The sequence below is a fragment of the Aptenodytes patagonicus genome, chromosome 20 (assembly GCF_965638725.1).
Source record: "Aptenodytes patagonicus chromosome 20, bAptPat1.pri.cur, whole genome shotgun sequence".
Classification (NCBI taxonomy): domain Eukaryota; kingdom Metazoa; phylum Chordata; class Aves; order Sphenisciformes; family Spheniscidae; genus Aptenodytes; species Aptenodytes patagonicus.
Genome location: NC_134968.1, coordinates 8912831 through 8929828, shown reverse-complemented (window position 1 = coordinate 8929828; position 16998 = coordinate 8912831). Strand labels below are relative to the sequence as shown.

The 16998-nt window shown below is 51.5% G+C and overlaps 1 protein-coding gene and 1 pseudogene across 1 annotated transcript in view; both read right to left on the bottom strand.

Moving 5' to 3' along the window:
* LOC143169235 (von Willebrand factor A domain-containing protein 5A-like) overlaps positions 1–16998 on the bottom strand; it is a 121193-nt gene that overhangs the window by 102506 nt on the left and 1689 nt on the right.
* On the bottom strand, positions 5559–16968 carry LOC143169187 (von Willebrand factor A domain-containing protein 5A-like; annotated as a pseudogene).

Sequence of the window (16998 nt, the reverse complement as noted above, 5' to 3'; positions counted from 1 at the left end):
TGGCTGAACATAACTGAAAAGGGGAAATTTACTCCAGAGCGGTTTGTCTATAGCAAAGTCCAGGCACTACCAGTCAAAGGTCAATTCTAACTTGAATGATGAGAACCTGTCCATGAAGGAGGATAAATCATCTACAGTGATGTTGTCTTAGTGAAGAAGATAAAGCTAGTTCGCTTAATGTCAAACTCCTGCCAAGGTTGGAGTGAAATCAGTGTAGTAATTCTTCATAAGTTCCTAGAGTTTTCATTTGTATGACTGAGTCTCTGTCCTCTAGATCCCTTCTGCATGCCGAGCCGAGGAATAGAACTTCTGTGACAGAATTCAGTCCACTGGGATTTTCATCAGAGACGGCTCCCTGTGTTGCTCTTGCTCTTTTATCTCGTAGTCGTTTCTGGGAACACTCTTCTTCTCATCGTACGTGTGGACTGAAGCCTCCACATCCCCATTTATTTTTTCTTGGGTAATCCTTCCTTCCTTGAGATCTGATATACAAGCAATATTGTTCCTAGGATGCTAACCAATTTCCTCACAGAGAAACAGTCTCTCTTCCAGGGACTGTACTGCACAGTTGTATGTTCGGCTCCTTGGGAGGAACTGAACGTCTTCTACTAGCCATGATGCCGTGTGATCATACAATCATAGAATCATAGAATCATTAAGGTTGGAAAAGACCTCTAAGATCATCAAGATCATCATCAACATGGATGATGATGCCCAACACCACCATGCCCACTAAACCACGTCCCTAAGCGCCTCATCTACACGTCTTTTAAATACCTCCAGGGATGGGGACTCAACCACTTCCCTGGGCAGCCTGTTCCAATGTTTCACCACTCTTTCAGGAAAGAAATTTTTCCGCACGTCCAATCTAAACCTCCCCTGGCACAACTTGAGGCCATTTCCTCTCGTCCTATCGCTTGTTACTTGGGAGAAGAGACCGACACCCACCTCGCTACAACCTCCTTTCAGGGAGTTGTAGAGAGCGATGAGGTCTCCCCTCAGCCTCCTCTTCTCCAGACTAAACAGTCCCAGTTCCCTCAGCCGCTCCTCATAAGACTTGTTCTCCAGACCAGCTTCGTTGCCCTTCTCTGGACACGCTCCAGCACCTCGATGTCCTTCTTGTAGTGAGGGGCCCAAAACTGAACACAGTATTCGAGGTGCGGCCTCACCAGTGCTGAGTAGAGGGGCACGATCACTTCCCTACTCCTGCTGGCCACACTCTTTCTGATACAGGCCAGGATGCCATTGGCCTTCTTGGCCACCTGGGCACACTGACGGCTCACGTTCAGCCAGCTGTCAACCAGCACCCCCAGGTCCTTTTCTGACAGGCAGCTTTCCAGCCAGTCTTCCCCAAGCCTGTAGCGCTGCATGGGGTTGTTGTGGCCGAAGTGCAGGACCCGGCACTTGGCCTTGTTGAATCTCATACAGTTGGCCTCGGCCCATCGATCCAGCCTGTCCAGGTCCCTCTGCAGAGCCTTCCTACCCTCGAGCAGATCAACACTCCCGCCCAACTTGGTGTCGTCTGCAAACTTACTGAGGGTGCACTCAATCCCCTCATCCAGATCATCGATAAAGATATTGAACAAGACCGGCCCCAAACCTGAGCCCTGGGGAACACCGCTCATGACCGGCCACCAACTGGATGTAACTCCGTTCACCACAACTCTGTGGGCCCGGCCGTCCAGCCAGTTTTTTTACCCAGCGCAGGGTACACCTGTCTAAGCCGTGAGCTGCCAGCTTCTCTAGGAGAATGCTGTGGGAGACGGTGTCAAAGGCCTTACTGAAGTCCAGGTAGACCACATCCTCAGCCTTTCCCCCATCCACTAGGCGGGTCACCTGCTCATAGAAGGAGATCAGGTTGGTCAAGCAGGACCTGCCTTTCATGAACCTGTGCTGGCTCAGCCTGATGCCCTGGTTGTCCCGCACATGCCTTGTGAGCGCCCTCAAGATGAACCGCTCCATAATCTTCCCCGGCATCGAGGTCAGGCTGACAAGACCGTAGTTCCCTGGATTCTCCTTCCGGCCCTTCTTGTAGATGGGCGTCACATTGGCAAGCCTCCAGTCATCCAGGACCTCCCCCGTTCAGCAGGACTGCTGATAAATGATGGAGAGCGGCTTGGCAAGCTCCTCTGCCAGCTCCCTCAGCACTCTTGGGTGGATCCCATCTGGCCCCGTAGACTTGTGAGCGTCCAGGTGGCATACCAGGTCGTTAACTGCTTCCTCTTGGATTATGGGGGGTTCATCCTGCTCGCCGTCCCTGTCTTCCAGCTCGGGGGGCTGAGTACCCTGAGGATAACTGGTCTGCCTGTTAAAGGCTGAGGCAAAGAAGGCATTGAGTACCTCAGCCTTTTCCTCATCCTCGGTGACAATGTTCCCCCCTGCATCCAATAAGGGATGGAGATTCTCCTTGGCTCTCTTCTTGTCATTAATATATTTGTAAAAACATTTTTTGTTGTCTTTAATGACAGCGGCCAGATTGCGTTCTAGCTGGGCTTTTGCCTTTCTCATTTCCTCTCTGCATGACCTAACGAGATCCCTGTACTCTTCTTGAGTCGCCTGCCCCTTCTTCCACAAGCGGTAAACTCTCCTTTTTTTCCTGAGTCCCAGGAAGAGCTCCCCGTTCAGCCAGGCCGGTCGTCTTCCCCGCCCGTTCTTCTTACAGCATACAGGGACAGCCTACTCCTGCGCCTTTAAGACTTCCTTCTGGAAGAACATCCAACTTTCCTGGACCCCTTTGCCCTTCAGGACTGTCTCCCAAGGGACTCCCTCAACCAGCGTCCTGAACAGGCCAAAGTCCACCCTCCGGAAGTCCATGGTTGTGGTTTTGCTGGCCCCCCTCCTTACTTCACCAAGAATTGAGAATTCTACCATTTCATGGTCGCTAAGGCCAAGACGGCCTCCGACCACCACATCTCCCACCAGGCCTTCTCTGTTTGTAAACAGCAGGTCGAGCGAGGCACCTCCCCTGGTAGGCTCACTTACCAGCTGCGTCAGGAAGTTGTCTTCCACACACTCCAGGAACCTCCTAGACTGCTTCCTCTCTGCCGTGTTGTATTGCCAGCAGACGTTCGGGAAGTTGAAGTCCCCCACGAGAACAAGGGCTAGCGATTGAGAGACTTGTGCCAGCCGCTTGTAGAACACTTCATCCGCCCCTTCATCCTGGTTGGGTGGTCTATAACAGACTCCCAGCAGGATATCTGCCTCGTTGGCCTTCCCCCTCATCCTTACCCATAAACACTCAACCGTATCATCATCACAGTCGTTGAGCTCTAGACAGCAGGCCCGGTGCCGTGTAAACCTCCCCGTGATCAAAAAAAAACAAAATTCCACCGATGGCACCAGCCCCTGAGCCACGTGTTGATCAGGTGTGTTTTCCTGCTCCTTTCAGTATCCTTCCCTGCCACTGTAGGGATTGAGGAAAACACCAAATCGCTATTTAGCTATCTGTAATCCTCTTCATTATACGGCTATAATGAACCAGAATATTTTTCCAGGGCTGGCAGCTCTTTTCTGAATTACTGGCTTTGCAGTCACCTTGGTGATCATTGTATTGATGCTGAATTTGACTTTCTGTGGCCCCAATGGGGCTGTAGAAAGCCATTTCTACTTGTTCATCTCCCCTCATTTCCATGGGATCCTTGCTATCATGTATGTATTACCACCTGCCAACAACTCCCTAAATCTGAATAAAGTGTTCTCCACCTGCTATACAATTGTGATCCCAATGGTAAATCCACTCATATGCAGCTTGAGAAACAAGGGGGTCCAGGAAGCTGTTAAGAGGTTCTGGGGTAGAAAAATCAATTTCGTGTTAATATTTTGGGGGATTTCTGGATGCTGTAACCATCCTTGCATAGGGGGTAAATTTGATCTAATCTTAAGTGTGAGATTTAACTGCCCCCCCCCCTCCAAAATCACCGTAAAAGGTGTAGATGTAGAAAAGTAGCCACTGTTAAAATATGATGAATTTTTCTTAGGGTTTGACCTTGGCTAGCTGCCAGACGCCCACGCAGCTGCTCTCTCACTCCTCTTCCTCAATAGGACAGGGGGAGAAAAATAAATGAAAAAGCTCGTGGGACAAGAAAAAGACAGGGAGATTGCTTAGCAATTACCATCACGGGCAAAACAGACTCGACTTGGGGAAGATTACTATAAATTATTGACAATTGAAAATAGAGTAGCATGGTGAGAAACAAAGACAAAAACTAAAACACCCTCCCGCCATGTCCCCTTATTCCCAGACTCAACTTCACTCCTTCGCTCCTCACTCTTCCTCTCCCGCCCTGCCCCCGCCATCTGTACAGGGGGGATGGAAGATAGGGGGCTATGATCAATACATAGCAGTTGCTCTCTGGCGCTCCTTCCTCCTCACACTTTTCTTCTGCTCCAGCATGGGTCCTCTCCATGGGCTGCAATTCCTTTAGCAAACATCCATCTGCTCCAGCACAGGGTCCTCCATGGGCTGCAGCATGAATATCTGCTCCACCATGGGCTGCAGGGAAATACCTCCTCCTCCCCCTCTTACCTTGGTGTCTGCACTGCTGTTCTCACTCTTTTTTTCCCTCCTGCTCTGCCTGTGTGGCTTTTTTTTACCTTTTCTTATATACGTTTTTACAGGGACGCCACCAGCTTTGCTGATTGGCTCAACTTTGGCCAGCAGTGGGTCTGTTTTGGAACCATCTGTGACTGGCACGGGGCAATCTTTTCCCACAGAGGTCACCCCTGCAGCCTCCCCACTACCAAAGCCTTGCCGTGTAAACCCAATACACTTGAAAATCCTAGAACGTCATAAATGGCACTAGACATCCATATTTAGGCAACCAAATCCCGTGCCACATGGTATTCCATCCACTCTCCAGCTGTCACCTCAGAAAATCAGTCCTTTATACCCTGCCTCCTATCTGGCAGGTGTTTCAGATACCTCTGAACAGCTGAAATGGCACTGGGCATCTACGGTAGGCACTGCAGCGATACAATGAAATCCACCCCTTGATTTGACAAACCCTTCTTTAAAAAAGAAAAAAAAGAAGAAAAGTCCTCTAGCTTGTGCGGATGAGCGAATCAATGCCTGCAAATCCAAATAACATTGGTCTTACATTTCTATAAAAAACAGAAAGAAAAGCACATAGGTAGGAAGATAGACAGACAGACAGACAGACAGACAGACATAGATTCATGAAGAAGGTGTTTTTCTGTAGTATCTGAACAGGATTTTTCTCCCTGAGATCTGGTATTTTTGAGCAGATGACTATTTGGGTAAACCTCAGAGAAAAGCAGAATGTGGAAAAATGAAGCAAAGTTTAGTACGTGTATTCAGGGTTATTTTTCAGAACCCAGTGGAAACTCTCATATTACGGTAGAGAGCAAATGTGTGAACAAGCCAGCTGCGGTGGGTTGGCCCCGGACAGCAACTAAGCACTCACCCAGCCACTCACTCACTCAGTCCCACAAGGGCTTGATGTTGACGGTATGTGATACATCCCTTTGGCCCGTTTGGGTCAGCTGTCCTGGCTGTGTTCCCACACAGCTTCTTGCCCACCCCCAGTAGCGGGGTAAGTTCAAATCCTGAAGACGGTGGGCTCCACAAAGCAGCCTAACAGGGAATTTGCTGCCTCCAGACATTCATCCAGCTGGAGCTCTGCAAGCAGAGAGGAAAAGTAGAGGGGGGACCACAACTCAGTAAGGGAATACAGTGTCTACTGCCAGTCTCATGGGCTGCCGTACAGGAGCACTGGGAAAGAGGAATATGGGTCAACGGGTGTCAGCTGTGGATTTGGTGGGAAAGGCCCAGAGCGTGACTCCTCCCAGCAAAATCTTCCTACCAGCTTGGTCCCGCAGCCACCTACAAGCTTTGGCCTCCAGAAGCTCTGACCAAGGTACCTTCCATTTATACTGGCGCAACCAGACTAAGGCCAAAACTGTGGCCCAGGCAGCTGGCTGCACATCCTGTGGGGGAAAACAGAAGAATCAAGGGGAAGAAATAAAAAGAAAGATCAGACCTAAACCAGCACGTGAAAGAAGTAAGACCTCCACACATAGACACAAACTCTCTAAGCTTCTGAAATCCTCAAAGTCAGAAAGTTCCCAGGTACCTCTGCTGATTCCACCCCACACCCTCCACGCCCCCCTTCCACAAGCGGAGAGGCTCTATATCCCAGCTGCTTTGATCTCTTCCTCTCAGGTCAGCTCAGACTGGAAACTTGGAGCAGAGGAAGGTTCAGGTCACGACAGTGCCCCACTCCTGCCCCTGATCTGCTTACTTCACCGGGCCTTTGTCCCTCAACATCAGCCTTGCTGAGCCCCAGGGCAGAGGCCAGGGCTGCGGTGAGGGCCCAGGAGCCATTTGCTTTCTGGAGTGCCACCACTACCCTGAGCCTGGGGAAGTCACACAGTCTTGTTGACAGTGGTGAAATTGCCCAGTCCCAACGGACGTTAAATGCTGGCGGTTCTTCCATCACCTGCTCTTCAGGAGAGGGCTCCCGCTCTGGAAGACACAAACATTCACACAGCTCATACGAGATAGGCAATGGCTAGTAACCTTAAATTCCACCTTCTCCAGGTCTACTTAAATGTCCTCCATCCTCTCTGGACTTTCCCAATTTTTCCCAGTCCTCCACAAGCATCCCAAACTTTTTCCAGACCTCCCAGAGCAGCCTCAGATCTTCCCAGTCCCTCATAAGTATCCTAAAATCTGTCCTATATGCTCTAGTTTTCCCAGCGTAATTCTCTCTGAACACCCTTAATTCCGCCCATGAGCATCACTAATGTTACTCCTTCCTGCCACCTCCCCCATTAGGGCTCATGTTCACCGTTGAGGGCCCCACAGGGGTCCTTCTCCGTCATCCACTCTTAAACTCACCAGCCTCAGCATGAGCTCTTCCTTTCCTCATTCCAAGACATAAGACTTCTTTGGAGCTACAGCAGCACTGGATCACAAGAGAGTGAAGGTGAGGAGGGTCAAGCACAACCCATGGGCATTATAGTCCCAGGCATGGCTCAGTTCCAGAGCAGATTTAAGAGCTTTCACAGGCAGAAAAAGAAGCACTCGGGCACAGAGTAGCTGGGGCAGAACTAGGGGTCATTTAAGGCTGGCCTAAAGGCATACAGAGGTTGGAAGGGAGCTCTGGAAGTCATCTCGTCCAAATCCCTACTCAAAGCAGGTCTCATTAGAACAGCTCGCTTAGGTACCTGCGTAGTCAAGTCTTGAATAGCTCTAAGGATGGAGATTCCACCAGTTTTTGATTATCCTTATGATGTACAAAAAAATAAATTTTCCTCAAACCCATTCAGCTTTTCCCATGTTCCAACTTGTGCCTGTTGCCTCTTATCCTAATGCTGTGCACTTCCAAGAAGAGTCTGCCTCTGGCTTCTTTCTATTTTCCTCCAGTCAGCCAGTCGTAGACAGAAATAAGGTATCCTCTTCTTAAAGATGAACAAACCCAACTCTCAGCCTCTCCTCACGTGCCATGTGCTCAGCCCCCTCAGTTTAGTGGCCCTCCACTAGGTTGGTTCCAGTATGTCAATGCCTTTCTTGTAATGGAAGCAGCAGCTGGACACAATACCCCATGATGCAGGCTAGCAAACGGTGCTGAGTAGAGAGGAAGGATCACCTCCCTGCACCTAGTGGCTACACTCTTGCTAATACAGCCCAGGATGCAGTTGGCTTGCTTTGCTGCAAGGGCATGCTGCTGACTTCTGTTCAACTAGTTGTCCGCTAGGACCCCAAGATCCTTTTCTGTAGAGCTGCTTCCTTGAGTGTGTGTGCCTTGGGCCTGTGTGGTTGCATAGGGTTATTCCATTCCTGATCCATTCCTGATGCAAGACTTTGCTTTTGTTTTTATTGAATGTCATGCGGTTCCTGTCAGGCCATTTCTCCAGCCTGTCCCTGCCCTCCACTGTACTGACCACACACCTACTGCTCCCAGTTTGGTGTTGTTCATAAACCTGCTAGGATTGCACTCTGTCCATTAATGTCCAGGTCATTAATGAAGATGTCAAACAGTACTGTTACCCTGAGAGATCCCTCTGGAATTGCACTGGGTTTTGGCCACCAGCTGGACTCTGAACCGCTGATAACTGCTCTTTGAGCCCAGCAGCCTAGCCAATTTTCCACCAGCCTTGTTGTTCACTTAACCCAGCCAATATCTCATCAATCTGATGATAAGGAGACTTTGGGAGATTGTCAAAGGCCGTGCTAAAGTCAGGGTATACAGAATCCACTGCCCTTCTCTTGTCCACAGTGCCGGTTGCCTCATCCAAGAAAGCAGTGAGGTTGGTCAGGCATCATTTACTTTTGATAAACCCATACGGGATGGTCCTTCCAAGAGGATTTGCTCCGTATCCTTCCTAGGGACTCAGGGGAGGCTGACCCACCTGTAGGTCCCTGAACTCTTCTTCTTCCCCTTCTTGAAGATGGGTGAGATGTCTGACTATTTTCCAGTCATCAGGAACCTCTCCCAGTTGCCATGATCTTTTGAAGATGATAGAGTCACTGTCTTGCAGTGGCCTCAGCCAATTCTTTCGGCACTCTTGGATGCACCCGATCCCACGGACTTGTGTAGGACTAACCGGCCTACATGATTCCTAACTATCTTCTTCTGCTGTGGGGACTGCTTCACTCATACAGACTCTGCTGGGAGACTCAGAGACATGGTAGAATTGAAGGAAAACTCTACCAGTTAAAACCAAGCCCAGAAAGTTCGAGACTATGAGAGCCTTTTCCACAACCTTTGTCACTGAGTCCCCTGCGCCACTGAGCAAGATGCCCACACTCGCCTCAGGCTTCCTTTTGCTGTCAATGTGCTTAGGAGATGCCTTTCCTGTTGTCCTTCACCTCCCTTGCAAATTTCAGCTCCAGCTGAGCTTTGGCATTCGTAACTCCATTTCTGCATGTCTGGGCGATGTCTTTGTATTGCTCTCAAGCAGCCTGTCTCCACTTCCACCTTTGCGTACTTCCTTTTTGTGTTTGATCTGACTAAGGAACTCTATGTCCATCTATGCTGGCCTTCTGGCACACTTCCTTGCATTCATAGAAATCATAGAATCATTGAGGTTGGAAAAGACCTCTAAGATCATCGAGTCCAGCCATCGACCCAACACCACCATGCCCACTAAACCATGTCCCTAAGTGCCTCATCTACTCGTCTTTTAAATACCTCCAGGGATGGGGACTCAACCACTGAGTGGCATTTCTGCCACTGGACTGGACCATTCTTGATCTCGGAGGATTGGGTCCTGGAAGATCAACCAGCTATGTTGGACCCTTTGCCCTCCACAACAGCTTCCCACAGGATCCCGAACAAGGCAAAATCTCTTCTTCTGAAGTCCATGAGTTGTAATCCTGCTGTTTGTCTTGCTCACCCCTCTCAGGTTTGTCAACTCCAGTCTCATGATTGCTGCAGCTAAGGCTGCCCTTGACCTTGACATCTTCAACAAGTTCCTCCTCGTTTGTGAGTAGCAGGTCAAGCAGAACATCTCTCCGAGCTGGTTGATCAAGCACCTGCATCACAAAACAGGCTTCGGTACATAACAGCGACTTCCTGGATTTCTTGCACCTGGCCAGGTTGCCTTTCAAGCAGGTATTGGGGTTTGTTAAAACTGTCCAGGAGCATCAAGATCTGTGACTGTGAAGTGTTCTCCAGCTGCCTAAAGATGGCTTCATCTACCTCTTCTTCTTGATCCAGTGGATCAACATCGCCTGTGCTGACCTGTCATCTGATCCTTACTCACAAGCTCTCTTCCTTGGGACAGGTGATGAACCAGTGAAGCTCCATGCACTCAAGCCATTCCCTTGCATCAAATGCAACCCATCCTTCTTAGCTTCCCACCCTATCTTTCCTGAAAAGCCTCTATCCATCCATTGCAGGACTCTAAGCTTGAGAATTACCCCGCCAGGTCTACATCATCCTAAGGAGATCATGGTTCTGCAGCTGTGCAGATTTCCTCCTTTCTGCTCCCCATGCTCCACGCACTTCTGTACAGGCATTTGAGATGGGTCCCAAGTCATGCAGCTTTTTCAGGGGAAGTGTGAGAGCCTTCCCTGTCATCCTGTCCCCTAAACACATCTGCTCAACCCCTTGTGCCCTCACTTTTCTTCAGATTACTGTAGCCCTTCCTCAAGGCTACACACCTACTTTACAGCCCTCCTTGCTAGATTTGCAAGCCTGTTTGCAAAGGCACTTTTGTCTCACGTGGTCAGATGAGTCCTGTTCCTTTTACGTAACCCTTGTTCCTCAGAGAGGGTCCTGTAGTCATAGCAGTAGAAGCCCTGCCTGTGACACCAGCCATGCAGCCAGTTGTTGACCTGCAGGATGAGTCCATTTCTACCAACCCTTTCCCTTTCACTGGAAGGACTGAGGAACACCATGTGGACTCCCACACCCTTCAGCCTCTCCCCCAGGGCTCCGTAATCGCACATGATATGCTCCAGGTTATCCCTGGTAGTGTCATTGCTGTCCACATGGAAGAGCAGCAACGGGTAATAGGTCCAAGGGCCAGACAAGCCTTGGCAGTCTCTGCAGCTTCTTCGGTCCTGGCCTCTGATGAGCAACACACCTCCTCCCAAAGTGTGAGGTTGGGTTGGCAGCTGGGTGCCTCCGTCCCCTGCAGGAGAGAGTTTCCAGTAACCATCACATGCCTTTCCCCTCTGCTTGGACACTACATTCAGGCTCAGCTGGCTCTGGACACCTCCCCTGACAGGCCTTGTTTGTCCTCACCTGTGCCCTGGCACTATACCTCGTCCCAAGTTGCAGGTCTGCAGGTCGAGCAGGAGCCTTCCCCCTGTTGTCAGAAGCCACAAGCCTCCACCTTTCCCCAGTTTGACTACAGCCTCCAGAGGTCCCATCCTCCTTGCTCCACATAACTCAGGCTTTTTTCTCTGCAGACTTTCCACAAAGACCAGGACAATCGCCTCATCATTCACCCTGACGGTGTGCAGCGTGCTCCCTTCTTCCTTTTAGCTCCTTCAATCAGCAAGTCCAAGCCTTGACCAGAACATACCTCCCATAGAGGAGGGCACTTCGGCTCTGGCCCCAGGGTGAAGCACCAGCCTCTCTCTTCAGCTCAAGACCTAGACAGCGCTATCTTCCTTTTACGCTCTGTCTGGACCGAGGCTTCCAATGTACCAAGGGCAAATGCACCAGTTAGCGCTGGAGAGGGCGTGGTGTGGCACGCTGCACAACCTTCACTCAGCCCCACACAGGCCTGAACAGTTACTGGACCCCTCTGCACCCCTGCTGCACTAACTGCTGAGACAACTGCTATGTCTCTGTTAGCTAGCTCTATGTTCTTGCCTACCTGATACACAGCTGCTTCCCAAACACCAGCGGAAAAAGTGCTTGACACCTTCTCCCACCATTAGAAGTCTGCTGAAGACAGTAAGCAGAGACCCTCCCTAATTAGGAAACAGCCAACAGAAGCTGACCATTAGAGATGACTGAAGCACAAGTCTACAGAAGTTAACTCTCCTCATCAACAGCAATCACAAGAACTTCCCAGCAGGTGATCCTTGGAGATCAGAAGAAGATGAGCCCTGGACAAGCAGAAGGCTGGAAGGAGAGGAAGCCTGGAAACTGCTGCATGAACGGCTATGTCTCTGCCAGCTGGCTCTTTTTTGCCGAACTGTATGAGGGTAAAGCTAAAGATTCATGCAGGTATTTTGTGACAAACTTAGTGTTTGGGTATGGAGTTAAGGATAGTTGGAGACAAGGATAAGGTTGCTTCAGGGAAGTATTAAGGCATTTGATTCTTAGTTTCCAGCCCAGAGTTGAGATGTAGGAGTTTGCTCTGTCTATCGCTCCATCTATGCCCAGCGCAATGACAATCAGGAAGTCTGATGAGAAGGTAAATGCTGAAAGGAGAGTTCAACCCTAGTCCAGCACAGTCAGAGAATGCTCGGCTAAGAAGTTTCTCCTTACCTTTACAGGATGCTGAAAGCTGGATGAGTGCCTCAGTGTCAGGGGCTTTGCAACCAAGCGTCTCAAGGCAGAACTGGCACTTCTGGACCATCCAAAACTTGGTGGACTTGAACCACGCAGGCCTGAAGCCACGCAACCAGAGCAGCTGGCAGGGAACCAGGTTGCAAGAGGGAGGGAGAGAACAGCATGGAGGAGTCTGGAGGCAAAGAACCTGGGGAGAGAGGCAGGGAGATGGGGGTTGGACTCATGGGTATTAGAGATAGGCAAAAGGGTGGTCAGGCCCACGGGATGGGCGGCTGCAGATGGTGGGGAGGCATCAGACCAACAAGTCCCGCTTTCCCCTCCCAGTCCTATCTCCACCGTTTCTGGCCTTACCACGGTGCCAGGCATCCCTCTGTTTCATGTGTACTGCCACACTGGATGTGAAGGGGGACAGAACCCCCAGGCTGAGGCTGGACTTAACTGCGCTGTGCCGGATGTCCTCCTCTGCCCTGCTTGTCCCCTCCCGGGCCAGTTTCCACAGCAGGTGCATCATGGCCATGTGGTGCACAGGCAGCCTGCAGGGGCAGGGAGTTAGTCCTTGGTTCCACCTCGGGGAGGGGCATGGGACACATGGAGTAAAGAGGAGGGGGCAGTGGTGTAATGGTCGCCCAGGTCCTCTCCCAATGTCAGGGCAGAGGGGACAAGGGGGGAGCACTGGATGCCCAGATTCTGTTCCCACCTCAGGCTACAGTGGGAAGGATGCAAGCGAGGGACACCTGCTGTCCCTCCTCCAGACCTTGCCAATGCCACTCTGCCTTGTGGGCAAGTGTGTAACCCTCTCACCTGTTGTCTGATGATGGGGACAGTGAGAACCTGAGTGTGTAATCGAAGGACTGGCTGCCCACGTGGTACTGAAGGGTCATGGCTCCCTCACCCACCTCTGGATCCTGGTGACACAAGGGAAAGAGTCTGACAGAAATATTCATCTGCAAGGCACAGGCAGCCTGACTACCTAGGTTCCCTCCCTGCTCTACTAAGGTAGTAGATGTCCATGGTTGGAGCAGAAGCAGTGGTGTCTCTGAGGGAAAGAAGGGGGTTCACAGAGCCCTGATCGTGGTCTCTCTCAGGTCTAGTGGAGGTGAAGGACTCTCAGTGCTGGGAAGGTGAAACAGGGAGTGTGTCCTTTTCCTTCCAGAAAGCCCTGCCCCAGTGCATATGGTTCCTGGATCACTCTCACCCGTGCTTGCCCATGGATCTGGGCATAGATGGAGCTCTGATGTCCCTGGAAGATCATCTCAGGAGCTTTTCTGATCATTGACACCTCCAGGCCAGGTGGAAGGTCCTAATGTAGTGAGAGCCCACGTGCCAGAGGCTGCAGAGCCCGCTGCAGGCATTTCACTGCCTGGTGAGGGGAAGGAGAGAGCACAGACCACTTGGGCTCCCTCCCAATTCTGAGCAGGGGGGAAGTTGCAGGGGGTCTCTGAGTTGGAGTGGATGGTGGTATTTGGATTGCCTTGCATGTCTAGGAGAGCCATGGGAGGTATTGAATAGAGCAGAGGGGTACCTGGGTCATTACCTCGGATGTCATGTCCATCCTAGAGTGGACGCACACACATTCACCTTCGGTCTCCAGGGCCATGGTCTAGGAAAGGTTGAAGCTGTCACATCTGTTAGTAGGAAAACAGAAACACCTGTACAGGAAAAGAGGGGGAGGTTAGAGACGGGACAAAGGTGAGAGGCATGAAGGGCAAGAGCGGTACAAAGGACAAAGTCTGGAGAGGCAAGAATGCTTCTAATCGTAGAAATGAAACTGACTCAGAGGTTTCCCATTCACTCTAGGGTGAGAGACATTTCCTGCTGGACAGGGAGATCGTGAGAATGGGTTTTGGGCCCGCAGAGCACATTGAGGTATTGCAGGGTGAGGGGGAAGAGGAAAAGTGCTGAGAAGAGCAGGGAAAGATTGGGAGAGGAGGCCCGCTAGATGAAGAGTATAGGCAGTCTTAATGAGATAAGGAAAGTGTGCGTGTGGGTTGTTGCTGACGTTCCATCGAGGCAAAGAGAAGATCTGGGGCAGACTAGGACACCCTCCTAAAATGCAGGAAGCCTTCCCAGTTTTCTCCCTTACCCTCTCACGCCCACTGGCCTTAGAATCGTAGAATCATAGAATCATTAAGGTTGGAAGAGACCTCTAAGATCATCGAGTCCAACCGTCAACCCAACACCACCATGCCCACTAAACCACGTCCCTCAGCGCCTTTTAAATACTTCCAGGGATGGCGACTCAACCACTTCCCTGGGCAGCCTGTTCCAATGTTTCACCACTCTTTCAGTAAAGAAGTTTTTCCGCACGTCCAATCTAAACCTCCCCTGGCACAACTTGAGGCCATTTCCTCTCGTCCTATCGCTGGTTACTTGGGAGAAGAGACCGACACCCACCTCGCTACAACCTCCTTTCAGGGAGTTGTAGAGAGCGATGAGGTCTCCCCTCAGCCTCCTTTTCTCCAGGCTGAACAGTCCCAGTTCCCTCAGCCGCTCCTCATAAGACTTGTTCTCCAGAGCCTTCACCAGCCTTGTTGCCCTTCTCCGGACACGCTCCAGCACCTCAACGTCCTTCTTGTAGTGAGGGGCCCAAAACTGAACACAGTATTCGAGGTGCGGCCTTACCAGTGCCGAGTACAGGGGCACGATCACTTCCCTACTCCTGCTGGCCACACTATTTCTGATACAGGCCAGGATGCCATTGGCCTTCTTGGCTGCCTGGGCACACTGCCAGCTCATGTTCAGCCGGCTGTCGACCAACACCCCCAGGTGTTGAAACAGGAGAAGAGATTGTGTGTCTCCTTTCATTAACACCAGGACACCCGTTAGCACAAAGGGGCACCCCACAAGGAAGATCCACCTTCCCCAAGTGCAGGCAAATTCCACAGAAGCCCTCCCACGCTGCCACCACAAAGTTGGTGTCACTGTCTGCCATGAGGACGTCCCCCCCACATGCCAACTCCCGGTGCAAACAGCAGCAGAAAATCTCACCCTGAGCCCTGAAGTCTACCTTTACCCCATTGTTTACACCCATTCCCCTCCCCATAACTCTTTGCCCCCTGATACCTGGTGGGGGTGCCCATGAAGGAGAGGAGTGCTTTAGATAGACCTCAGGAGGCCCAACAGGTCACAGCCCCCCAGATCAGGGCAGATGGAGGAGATGCTTTCCTGCGTGTATTCCACACTCTGCCTGTGGGAGGGCACCCAGAGTGTCAGAGGGGAGAGAACCTGGCCCACGGCTACCCTCACATGGCCACTCCCTAGAAAAGCCCTACCTCACTACCAGTGCTACAGAAGCACCCTGAAAAGAGGATTTACCCTCTCACTGCCCCCAACATATCCTGCCCCACAACTGCCCTCCAGCAAGAGCTTGTCCCATAGTTTCACTTAGAAAACTCATACTCTACTTACCACTTGGCCCTGCCCCATCATCACCTCCAACTCACAGACAGAAGGCTTTGAAAGTGGCCCAAAAACTGTAGATGTTGAAGTAACAGCCCAGAGGCAAACTCTTGAGGAGGAAGAGCAGTGTGTTCTGGGGACAGAGAGAGGGATGAGCAGAGCTCAGGTGGGGAAGCTAGGCAAAACATCTGCCCACGTGAAGCGGCTTGCCTCTATCCCCACCAGCTGGGCACGACCGGTGTGGAAAATCACCCCCGAAGACCTCCTCCGGTGGTACCTGTGCATCCTGGAAGAGGCTGCAGTTCATGAGAAAGAGGAATTCCCCAAGATGGCCTGGATTGGGCACCACCTCAGGAATGTTGGGCATCAGTGTCACCATCACCACAGGGTCTCCCAGCAGAGAGCCTGGAGTGTGTGGGGGGAAACAAGGAGGAATTTTAGGTTGGAGCCCCTTTCCCTGTCTCTTTGCTTTTGTCCTCCACATAGCCCTCAGCTTTGACCTATTGCCTGAAAAGCCCCTCAGATCCCCCCAGTCTCCCTGACACCCTCTCCCTAATGCCCACTTCCACCCTCCTCACTCACCAGGTGGGGCTTTGGGATCTCTCCTCTCCACCCCAGCACTGAGAGTGTGAGACCCTCTGTAATACACCAGCAAGTTCAGATCATCCTGCATCCAGGGTGGCAATTTCAAGGACACCTGAGGACAAGTAGACTGTGGGGAGGAAAGAAAACCAAATAAAAGGACTGAGGAGTCCTAAGGAGCATCAGCAGGCTGCAGTCCTCTTTGGGACTCTAGCACCTGGCAGGGCCATACCTCAGCAGATGTCTGATCTGGAGCTGTGTATTGCAGAGGGGTGTAGCTGCTGTTAATGGCTATATGGGACACACCATGAGCTGACTTCAGACAGATGCTGAAGTGCAGGTTTTCAGACATCTCCTCCTCAGAAGAGATCCAGCCTGCAGTGAGAAAGAGGCATGAGAAAGTGAAAGAAGAGACCCTAGGGCAGCAGACAGCTATTGTGGGGCACTGTCTGTTGTTGGTAGGGGGGAAAATGTGGCATCTGAGACGTCCCTCACTGTGATGCTTAGTGGGAGGGTGGTGGTGGTGGTGAATCTGTAGACTCACACTGTGGTTTGTATAGGGATTTGTGGGGATCTCTTGCTGTGGGATATATGGGGAGACCCATGGGGTTCCCGACTGTGAGATGCAAGCGGGAATATTCAGATTCTCTCACTGAGGCACGTGTGCAGATATGGGGGTTCCCCCCCCCCCCCCCGAGGGATGCTGGGGAGTGATGTGTTCCTTCCTGGGGGATGCACCTGGGGGATCACTCACTAATGTGTTTTCTCCAGGGGAACAGCTCGCGTGGCCAGCAAAAGTGGGCCGCTCCACCAGGCTGCAGTGGCAGCTCCTGGACATGGCACAGGCTGATGGCCACCTCCCTGTTAGGAGGCAGGGTCCCCAGGAAACAAGTGAAGACAGGACCCCAGGGATCCCACTGGTCCTGCAGGTATCTTAAATTCTCCATGCCTGAAGTGGCTTTGCACAGCTTCTGGGCCTGCCACAGAGGGAGAAAAACGTGTCACTGAGGTCTCCCCAGGACTCCATTCCCTCACCTCCACCCTTCATCCCAATCTGCAGACCACCCACTCCCACCCC